Source organism: Malurus melanocephalus, unplaced genomic scaffold, assembly GCF_030028575.1.
Source record: "Malurus melanocephalus ecotype Western Australia unplaced genomic scaffold, MMel_1.1 scaffold_40, whole genome shotgun sequence".
Taxonomy (NCBI): domain Eukaryota; kingdom Metazoa; phylum Chordata; class Aves; order Passeriformes; family Maluridae; genus Malurus; species Malurus melanocephalus.
The window spans coordinates 2,912,807-2,921,780 of NW_026623272.1; the positions used below are offsets into that span (position 1 = coordinate 2,912,807).

The 8,974-nt window shown below is 45.7% G+C and overlaps 1 protein-coding gene across 6 annotated transcripts in view; it reads right to left on the bottom strand.

Annotated features, from left to right (window-relative positions):
- The window catches only part of CHD9 (chromodomain helicase DNA binding protein 9), a 79,717-nt gene extending 78,706 nt beyond the window's left edge, over positions 1-1,011 (bottom strand). For 5 of the 6 annotated variants that reach the window (XM_057364636.1, XM_057364637.1, XM_057364639.1 and 2 more), the window contains exon 1: positions 714-1,010. The gene's annotated coding sequence lies outside the window, so the exon portion shown is untranslated. Of the gene's footprint in view, positions 1-713 lie in introns of all 6 variants that reach the window. The other variant, XM_057364640.1, reaches the window with a different exon arrangement.
- Between the last annotated feature and the right edge of the window lie 7,963 nt (positions 1,012-8,974).

Below are 8,974 nucleotides of genomic sequence, written 5' to 3' on the forward strand. Positions count from 1 at the left end.
TTCTCCCATTGCCACCTCCTCGGCGGGGGAGAGRGACATGCAGCCTTTTCCCTGACTTCCCTAACGAGACCAGCCCTCTTCCCTTACCCGTGCCATCTTCTTACCTGGAAGAGGGCAAGACGTTCAGGSTCTCCCCCACCCCACTAGCCCGGGAAGGCCCAATTCCTCCCCTCAAACTTGGACCCTACCCGGCCACCCCTGGGCGCCGCGGGTGGCGGGGACCGCATCCCTGGGYGCCCCCGCCGCCTCCATCCTGCCCGCTCCACCCGCGCCGCCCCCGGGAAAAGCCTCGCCTCGCCGCCGCCCCCCTTCCTCCTCCCACCTCCGCCGGCGAGGTGCGAGGGGCCGGCGCGGAGCCCCGCGGTGTCGGCGAGGGGCGGAAGCGGGCGGGGGCGGCGGCGGGGAGAGCCCGGGTGCCGAGCAGGCCGCGCCGCGCCGACCCCGGCGGCAGCAGGGGCGGGCAGGGCCGGCGGGGCCGCCCGGTGTCTCCGGCACCTGGAGCGCGGCCTGCCCGTCCCTCCGCACGTACTCACCGCCCGGTTCGCCATTACGGAGCCGCCGCCGCTGCCCGGCAGGAGGCGGCGATGCCCCGCGCCTGTGACAGCTCCGCGCCGGGGCGGCCGCGGGCGGGCGCGGCGGCTTCCCCTCCCCCCGCGGGGATTCCCCCCGTGTCCCCCCCCGGGAGCCGGCGGGCGAGGGCGGCACTCACTCACCGTGCGGTGTCGCAGGCCGGCGGGCGGTGCGGGCGGCGCGGGCGGTGCTCGGCGCTGTCCCCGCGCCTCTCCCCGCTCCTCCCCGCGGGCGCTGCGCGGGAGGGGCCCCGCGCGGGGGGGGAGGAGGGGGGCCAAGTTTCACTCGCTCCGCGCCGCGACCCCACCGGCCCCAGCGAACCCGCGGGGACGGGCTGGGGGGCGCATTTGCATATTTGTCACCCCCGCGCTGATTGGCCGCCCGCGCGGGGGCCGCCGCCGCGCGCTGACACGGCGGCTCGGCGAGGGAGGGAGAGAGGGAGCGGCGTGAGGGGAGGAAGAGGCGGGCGGAGCGGGGACGGGGCGCGGGAAGGGGCGTGCGCGGGGCGGAGATGGGCGGGAGGCGGAGAGGGGAGACGGGAGCGTGCGAATTTCCTTCCCGAGACACCTTCGCCCTCCCGCCGCAGCCCCCGCGGGAGGGGCGGCCCTGGCGGGGCGGGGGCGGGCGGCGCGGAGCCGATGAAATGGTGCGTGCGGCGGGCTGGGCACATCCAATATGGCCCCTGAGCCGGGAGAAGCCAATCCCGGGCGCGGTTACTCCGGAGGCTCCGGCGGAGGCCGAGCCGGGATGCGGGGCAGGCCCCGGGCGGCGGCGGGGGGCGGGGGGAGCGGGGATTTTCCCTGGGAAAGGGAAACTTGGCGTTCCGGCGCGTTTCTGCGAGGCGCTCACGCAGCCGCCGTGGGCGCCCCGGCCGTGCCTCGGGAGCAGCGCGCCCAGCAGCGGGARTGCCGCCCTCGCTCTAGGAAATCACGGGGTTGCGTTTGACACCGRCGCTGRRGATGGTSCTTGTTAGCCAAGGCTCTCAMTCCCTCTCTGCCTCTCTCCAGGCAAAGCCTGTGGGCCGACAGCTCAGCTCGTCTGATCCCTTGCTGGCATCGCCAGGTCTTCCATTGAAAATCAAGTGCTTGCAGGGAGAGCAAGGGGAATTCCCGGCTGTCAAAGGCAAAGGTGGATGTCAGGCAGGGCGAACGTAGCCTCAAGGTACACTGTATCAAACCACTTTGGAATACATTTCTTGAACATGCTAACAGGGCACATACATTCCAACAAARTTAACTACAAGCCTTTTACGTAATACTTCTTCAGACATACTTAAGTGAAGTGCATTAAACGCCAAGTATTGATTTCAAGATCAAAATTTATAAGTAACCACTGCCCAAAACACTTCAATATTATCTGAAATAGCTTTTCTTTTTGAGGYGTCAAGCTACGAAGCTGTTACAGGACTCATTTCCCTCTAGCCTGACAGCAGAACAAAAAGTTTGAGGAGGGAGCTTCTAGCATGGCTGAAGTGAGAAACCTTGTTGGGTCTTGCCTCCCAGCTTTATCAACAGGGGGGCAATTACTCAGCTGTTGTGAGTTAACCTAAGGGCTAAATTAAGGATTACAGGAATACAAAAAACTATCCAGTCAGAGTTATGTACRGTTGGRTATYGCACTTRTGAGTACTATATGCACAGAGGCAATTGGAAATCTCATCTTAAGGCTTCATTTCCTTGCTGCAGGAAACTAGGGACATACTTCTAGTTCTCTCCAACCTGTTGCTTCTATGGTTAGGATGTCATTTAAGACCATTTTTGTCATTATACCAAGTGTCACATTTGTTGTGTATCTTATATGCTTATATACATTAATAGATTAATTGATTTCAGAGTTTTATATAGCTCTACTGATAACTACTGAGATTCTGTAGCTACAAGCATAAGGCAGGTCTTRGCATTTGTTTAGAAGACAAGCCTTTAAGCAAGCTACTTCAATGTTTTAGCTTTACAGTTCCTTTATGTTTCTCCCTCTCTCTCAATTTATTCATGGCAAAAACTTTAATCTTCCTCTCAGACTATTTAAAAGACTGCTGTTAATATTTATGCTAAGCTTTCTGTATTAAATATATTCTTTTAACCAGCCCTATTGATTTTTTTTCTTTCTAATTTCCCTTTCTCTCAAAACTAGCAACTGAGAAAAACTTAAAAAAAAGCATAACTTCAGTTTTTTTAAGTCCTAGTGGTTTCTAAATCCAAACATTTATATCTCCTCTACCTCCCACAGAGACATAGGCAAGTACTTTGATAGGAAAAAAGTGGCCTCCACCCTTTTATTAGAATTAGCCAGCCAATGGTAGTACTTCCTTAATAAAGCTATCAACACCATTGTGACACTGTGAAGTGCTCTCAGCTGTAGATGGTGTGAATGGCAGTGTCATAAGTTGAGAGCACCAGCTTAGAATCATAAATCACATGAATGACCGAAAATAGGATCATGTGACTGGTTATTCTGCTGCTCAAAAGGACATTGAAACTCAGGAACACTTAATGTTTGKATGGATTTTTTTAGAATTTAGAAAATAAATAGGTTGCATAAATGTACAGAATTAAACAGTGATTTTTGGTTTAGGCTTCATTTTCTTAAACATGAGTCTCATCAGTTGTGGGGATGGCTTTTACACACTGTTAATTTTAATTTCCATCAAAACTTCTGACATTTTACATCACCACCCTGAAATCCTATTGTTTCAAGCAATCATAATTTTAGCAGGTGTTATACATTTTATGGTATCTTTACTTTCTCAGCAGCACTGCTTAACAAGCTAATTATATTGTCTTGATCACAGACAGTATATTGGTGACTCTTTGGAAATGTTGGCTTTGGTAAGAGTGAAATAGTTTGTCCCTCCACTCCTTTTTTCAATAAATACCTTTTTTCACATGTCTCATGTACCACAGATTTAGAGCACATGCATTTTTTAATGTTCTTGGCTTCCACAGGACTACAGTGATTTATTCTGCCTTAGGATTTACCATGTGTGTTTTGTAACTCACTGTACCCTATAGAGGGAGAAGCCCTGTGTACTCRAAACAAGGACACATCCTTTATCCTTCTGTGAGCATGGAATAAAATTCTGCAAGAAAAACTTTAACAGAGGAAATCAGTTGCCATGCTTCCTTGTACTTTGGTTATCCATGGAAGTTGCTGCAGAGGAACTAAAGKCAGGGCTTAGAATCATTTARGTTGGAAAAGACCTCTAAGGTCATCGAGTGCACCCATTCCCTCAACRCTGCCAAGCTCACCCTAGCCCACGTTCCGCAGTGCCATGTGCCTTTTAAATTCCTCCAGGGATGGTGACCCCCACCACCTCCCTGGGCAGCCTGTTCCAATGCTTTAYAACCCTCTCAKTGAACAGACTTCCTAATCTCCAACCTAAACCTCTGGCACAACTTGAAGCCAGTTCCTCTTGTCCTATCACTTGTTGCTGAGGAAATCACCCCCCACCTGACTACCCCTGTATAACCTCCACCCTCAGGTACTTGGAGAGAGCAGTGAAGTTGTCATGCAGCTGAATGTGCTGCTGAGATTCTGCTGTTGCCACAGTGACTGCTTTGATCCCTCTCAGTAGCCTCTATGTGTGGCTTGGTAAAGCAGAGAGCAGGTGTGGGCACAGATCACAGCTGTTGGAGCAGCACTCCCTGTGTCATTGCTGATGTGCTCAAAAAGCCTGGTAGGGATCTGGAGTGCAGGTGAAGATCTGCAATGCCACACAAAACAAGCCCTTGGKGCGATGTTCGGCTGCTCACTGCCTGCCTCTACAACCTGCAGCATGGACTGGGACAGAACACTTTCTCCAGGGAGYTTCTGGAGCTGTTAACAACTCTGCAAAATGAGGGTGTCTGCTGATATAACTTATCTGTGAATTCAAAGTCACATGTTCTGATAGAGCTTGTTTCGTTGTGCTGTTGTGTGGCAGTTTGTGGGTTTGTGTGAGCTGGAATGAGCACTGAACTCCTGCAGGGAGCAGCTATGCTGTGCACCTGCACATCTGAAACACTGCAGATGCAAAGGAAGTACCCGGAAGCAGATGGTTTCTCTCATGGCCTAGCAGGGACAGATGTAAGCCAGGATATTATAAATCTTTTTTCAATTAGGACAAAATTTAATTYTTTGACAGTGCTTGAAAACAATTGTGTCCAATGATATGGATCAGAAAGAGAAGCTAGAATTCTGCATACAAACCCTTCATATTATGATAAACAACTATAAATAAAGGTCTGATTGATAAGTATGCAAATAATTTGCTTTGTAAAATGGAAATCTGTTGGAAGCTAGAATGTTCTGCTTTTACTATGTCCTAAAAGTTTACCTGGCAGCTGGGTACTACTGATGTAAATTGAGTAAACCTGCAGTTAAGGCATCAAAATTCTGATTTCTGAAACTGTTTTTGTTGCTGTTTCCTCAAACACCTACATCTGTGTCTGCTTACCACAGTGACAGCCACAAGTACATTGTTAATTGGTGAAACCATAATGATAGTACTGAAATCTGTCATGAAATATGAAGCACGAAAGGAGACCATTTTATAACTTCCCTTACTGAATAATTATTTTTGTACCACATCATGTTTTTCATTAAGAAACGTATAAAACAGTGAGGTGATAATCAGCATCCTGCTGGAACTGAATTCTATCATTTTTTTTGTTGCTCTTTGCTTTTTTCTTTGATGGTAGAATATGTAGATAACTGAGTTTTGGTCTTGTGAGACAAGACTGTCTACTAGAATATATATATCTGTGTAGTTAGAGCCACAGAGTTTTCTTGGTAAAGGTAGATAGAGAATTGGGGTAACCTCTTCTCTATTGGATGTTTCTGCTGCTCTTACTCATGTAAATGGTAGGCATGTGCTATGCAAAAACCAAGTGCACGTTTAGATTCAAAACCTCTGGTAAAAGTTTGGTAAGGAGTGGGATGAATCAACATGTTACCTAATTCTGAATGCTGGATAGGACAACACTTCAGAATAATGAAAAGGAGGTTTAGAAACTCTTCTGGGAGTCTGAATGTACAAATTAAGAGTGAGTTGTTAATTTGTCAGTYGATTATTCTTGAACTGTAGTAGAGGGGGAATCCTCCTGAGGGAAAAACRATAATCAAGTGTGGTTGCAAACCATAAGTAGGCTTTGAGGAACTTGCCCATGTAGCTCTACCAAATGTTTAACGTTGTAGCTTTGGGTCTGCTTTCAGTCCAAAGCTAGCTGTAAAACTGGGTAACACTGGGACTCCTTAAAAGTGAAAGAAAACATAAAACATCCTCTCGGTTGTTAGAGTTCATTCAAGCACCTCAGAAAATTGAGCWGGAAATACGGTCTTATGTAAAGCGGACATCCATGTATTAGTTGTGAGAAGCATATGGTATAAATCCCTGCAATGTTAACTTTTAATAATGTACTTGTGTGTGACAGGCRATGCAGAGCGCGGCCGAGCAGTGACTGCCTGACTGAGCCGAAGCAGCTCGTTGTTCCTGCGTGCAGAAAGGTCCTGCTGCCCTCCTGTGGTCCTTCCCATTGACTCAGGTTTGCTCTTGAGCTGCTGGAACATTAATTTTCCTTTCGAGCTGAGTTTTTAGCTGACTGTAAAGTTAAAGATGTTCTTATTCTAGTAGGAAAGAGCTAGTTACAGGATATGAAGTATTTTTTAATGGTAAAATTAGTTTTTTGGATGACAGGAGAGCCGTGGATGTCACTTATCTCAGCTTTTGTAAAGCTTTTCATCACATGTCCTGCAGTATTCATCTGTCTAAGTTAGGATTTCATGCTCTGAATGAGTAATTTATCAGTTGAATGGAAAACTGGATGAACGGGCATGGGATAGTGTTTGATACTCTCTATACAAGTGCTGGTAAGAGAAAATACTCCAGGGAYCCAGACTGAGACTAGTTCTGTTTAACAGCTTCACCATGTGCCTAGAGGGGTTTGCAGGTGGCAAAAAAATGGGGTAGGGCCAGGTGACATGCTGGATGACAAAGCTGCCACTCATATCTAGACAKCACTGGCAGGAACATGCTTTCCTGAAGCTTGTTTTCTAATATCTGAACATATTCCAGAAATCTGCTGTACCCTGTGCTGTCTCAAACATATTGAGAAATTTGCTTTGTAAATCTATATAATGTATTATGCCAAACCATCTACTCAAYTCTTTGTCTCATGAAAAACGTGGATTATCATTTGTTGCTTTACAAAATTTGTAGTGAAACTACAAASCCATGATTCAGTCTCTTGTCAGTGTTGGCTTCRATATGTAAACCTCAGATTTCCACTGAGGTAATAGCCAAGTAATCATGAAACCAAAAACGAGTTCATGAGTTCAATTCTTTATAATTCTGTACTGTTAACTGAGACTAAAACTCACCTGACAAATATGAAAAAAAAACCAACTTTTTTTGGTGCAAGTAATGCATTGCATTTTTCAAGTGAACCTTCTTCCCTTTGCTTTTAACTGAATACATGCAGAAGAAATATTTCAGTTCAGCACCTGTGCAAAATAAATTTGTTACTGTGTAAGCWTGATCAATACCATGTAACTTGTGCACATGGTCCTCTTGGAGTTTCTGAATAACTGCTAATGTAACTTAATTTTGTAAATGTTATAGTTGAGTACTGCAGCGCATGTATTTTAACTTGGTTCATCTGCTCTTGACCAGGAATGTTGGGCTACACAATGCATTTCCAGAGTGGCTCTCTGTGACTTCTGTGCCTGCCTTAGTGTTTTCTGTAGGGTACTGATTGCAAGACTTTTAAACCAAAGAAGTTTCATGTGTGTGCRCCCCAAAGTCTTTTTTTGAGGACTGTTTTGAGGTGCCCTCTGTAGGATTCAGCAGTCATTTGGCCAAGGTGCTTTGGGCAGTCCTGAATGCTGCAAGAGCACAAGCACAAACAGGCTGTGGCTTTTCTGCCCATCTGCAAGACTGATGCTGTCCAAGAGGAAGACAGGATAAAGATGTGGCTRTCTGCCAGGGATTTTAGGAAGCCACAGGAGAGAGGTTTTGTTTYATTGGTGTTATGTGGTAATTTGGACCTGTCTTGCCTAAATTCAGTTGAAATGAATCTTTGAATCTGGGCCTAAATAAATGAAATTCCTTTGGACCTTGACTCTCTGGGCTGAAGTCAAATATTTAACATCTGCTTACAAGTGATTTGTTAATATGGTAAGATGAACTTTTAAAGAGTTGCAAATGTGCTGACTTTCGTTTCTTGTTCAGCTTCACTTCTTTAAAAGTTCCTTACCGGTCACAAACTGGAAGAATATTGTGAAATGAAACTTAAAGGCCTTTGTAATTGTTAYCTGTGCAAACATGACTGTGAARCAGTAATGTGCAGCCTAAGTATGTACTAGTGGTTGTCTGCTCAGTGATTGAGGATTACCGCAATCAATAAACTAGATCTATGCAAGAGAAATGAGAAATTTGAGTCTTAGCAAAACATTTCCTGSCAGATAACACACCATCACTTTTTAGAAAATTAATTCTAACATGTGCTCCTGAGGTAACAGAATCAACTGTGTGGTACTGTTTCTGTGTCACTTGTTTAGTTWTTAATTGCTGCTATAAACTTGAGTAATTTTTCAGATATTTGCAATCCATATTCTGTAATTCTCTGRAATACTAAAATTGATCTTGGTATGACTTTAACTGCTGGCCTTTAGTGAACTTCTGTTATTCACAAAAATGAGATCTTAAATACTTGTTCCATCCAACTAGATAKGCAATACCTGTGTAGACTTTTATCACCATCCTCTTATGGCTTCTCACATATCTTTATGAATTAGGAGTACATTTTGGCTATACTGTGTTTGAGTGTTTAGCTGCTTCATTGCTTTTACTGTCCCTACCACTAACTTCCTCTCTTTTTTTTTTTTTTTCCAACTTCCTCTAATAGTTACTTTTCCCTGCAGTCCTCGTCAGTTGAGTTATGTAATGCCTGAACAGGCAGGCTACTTGAGAATGTGTGTGTGCATATGCATGTGGGTTTGTGGTGGTTTCTTTTCAATAGTGCTTAATAAAAGAAGAATGYGATCCTTGATTATGGCTCTGAAGAAACCAGTTTTTAGTGTCTCCCATTTGAAAGTTAGGAATAAAGAAATAAGTTAAATTCTACTGAACTTAGTAAAAAGACAAATACTTGTCTTTCACTCTTTTCTATGGACCTCTTTATCAGTTTCAGAACAGTTAGGTGGAGGAGGTGTGTGTATCTATATTTAAAGTATATACATACAGTGCYATGCCTTTACTTCAGAAGAGGCAGTTTGTTGCACAAATTCTTCCAAACCTCACAATATAATTGATAAATCTACTTCTGAAAAATGAGATTTGACTGCTCACAAGAGGGCACTGCAGATTTACTTTTGTGCATGTTATTGTGAGCAATGAGATCTAGCAACAGAAAAGCAAATAATACTGTTG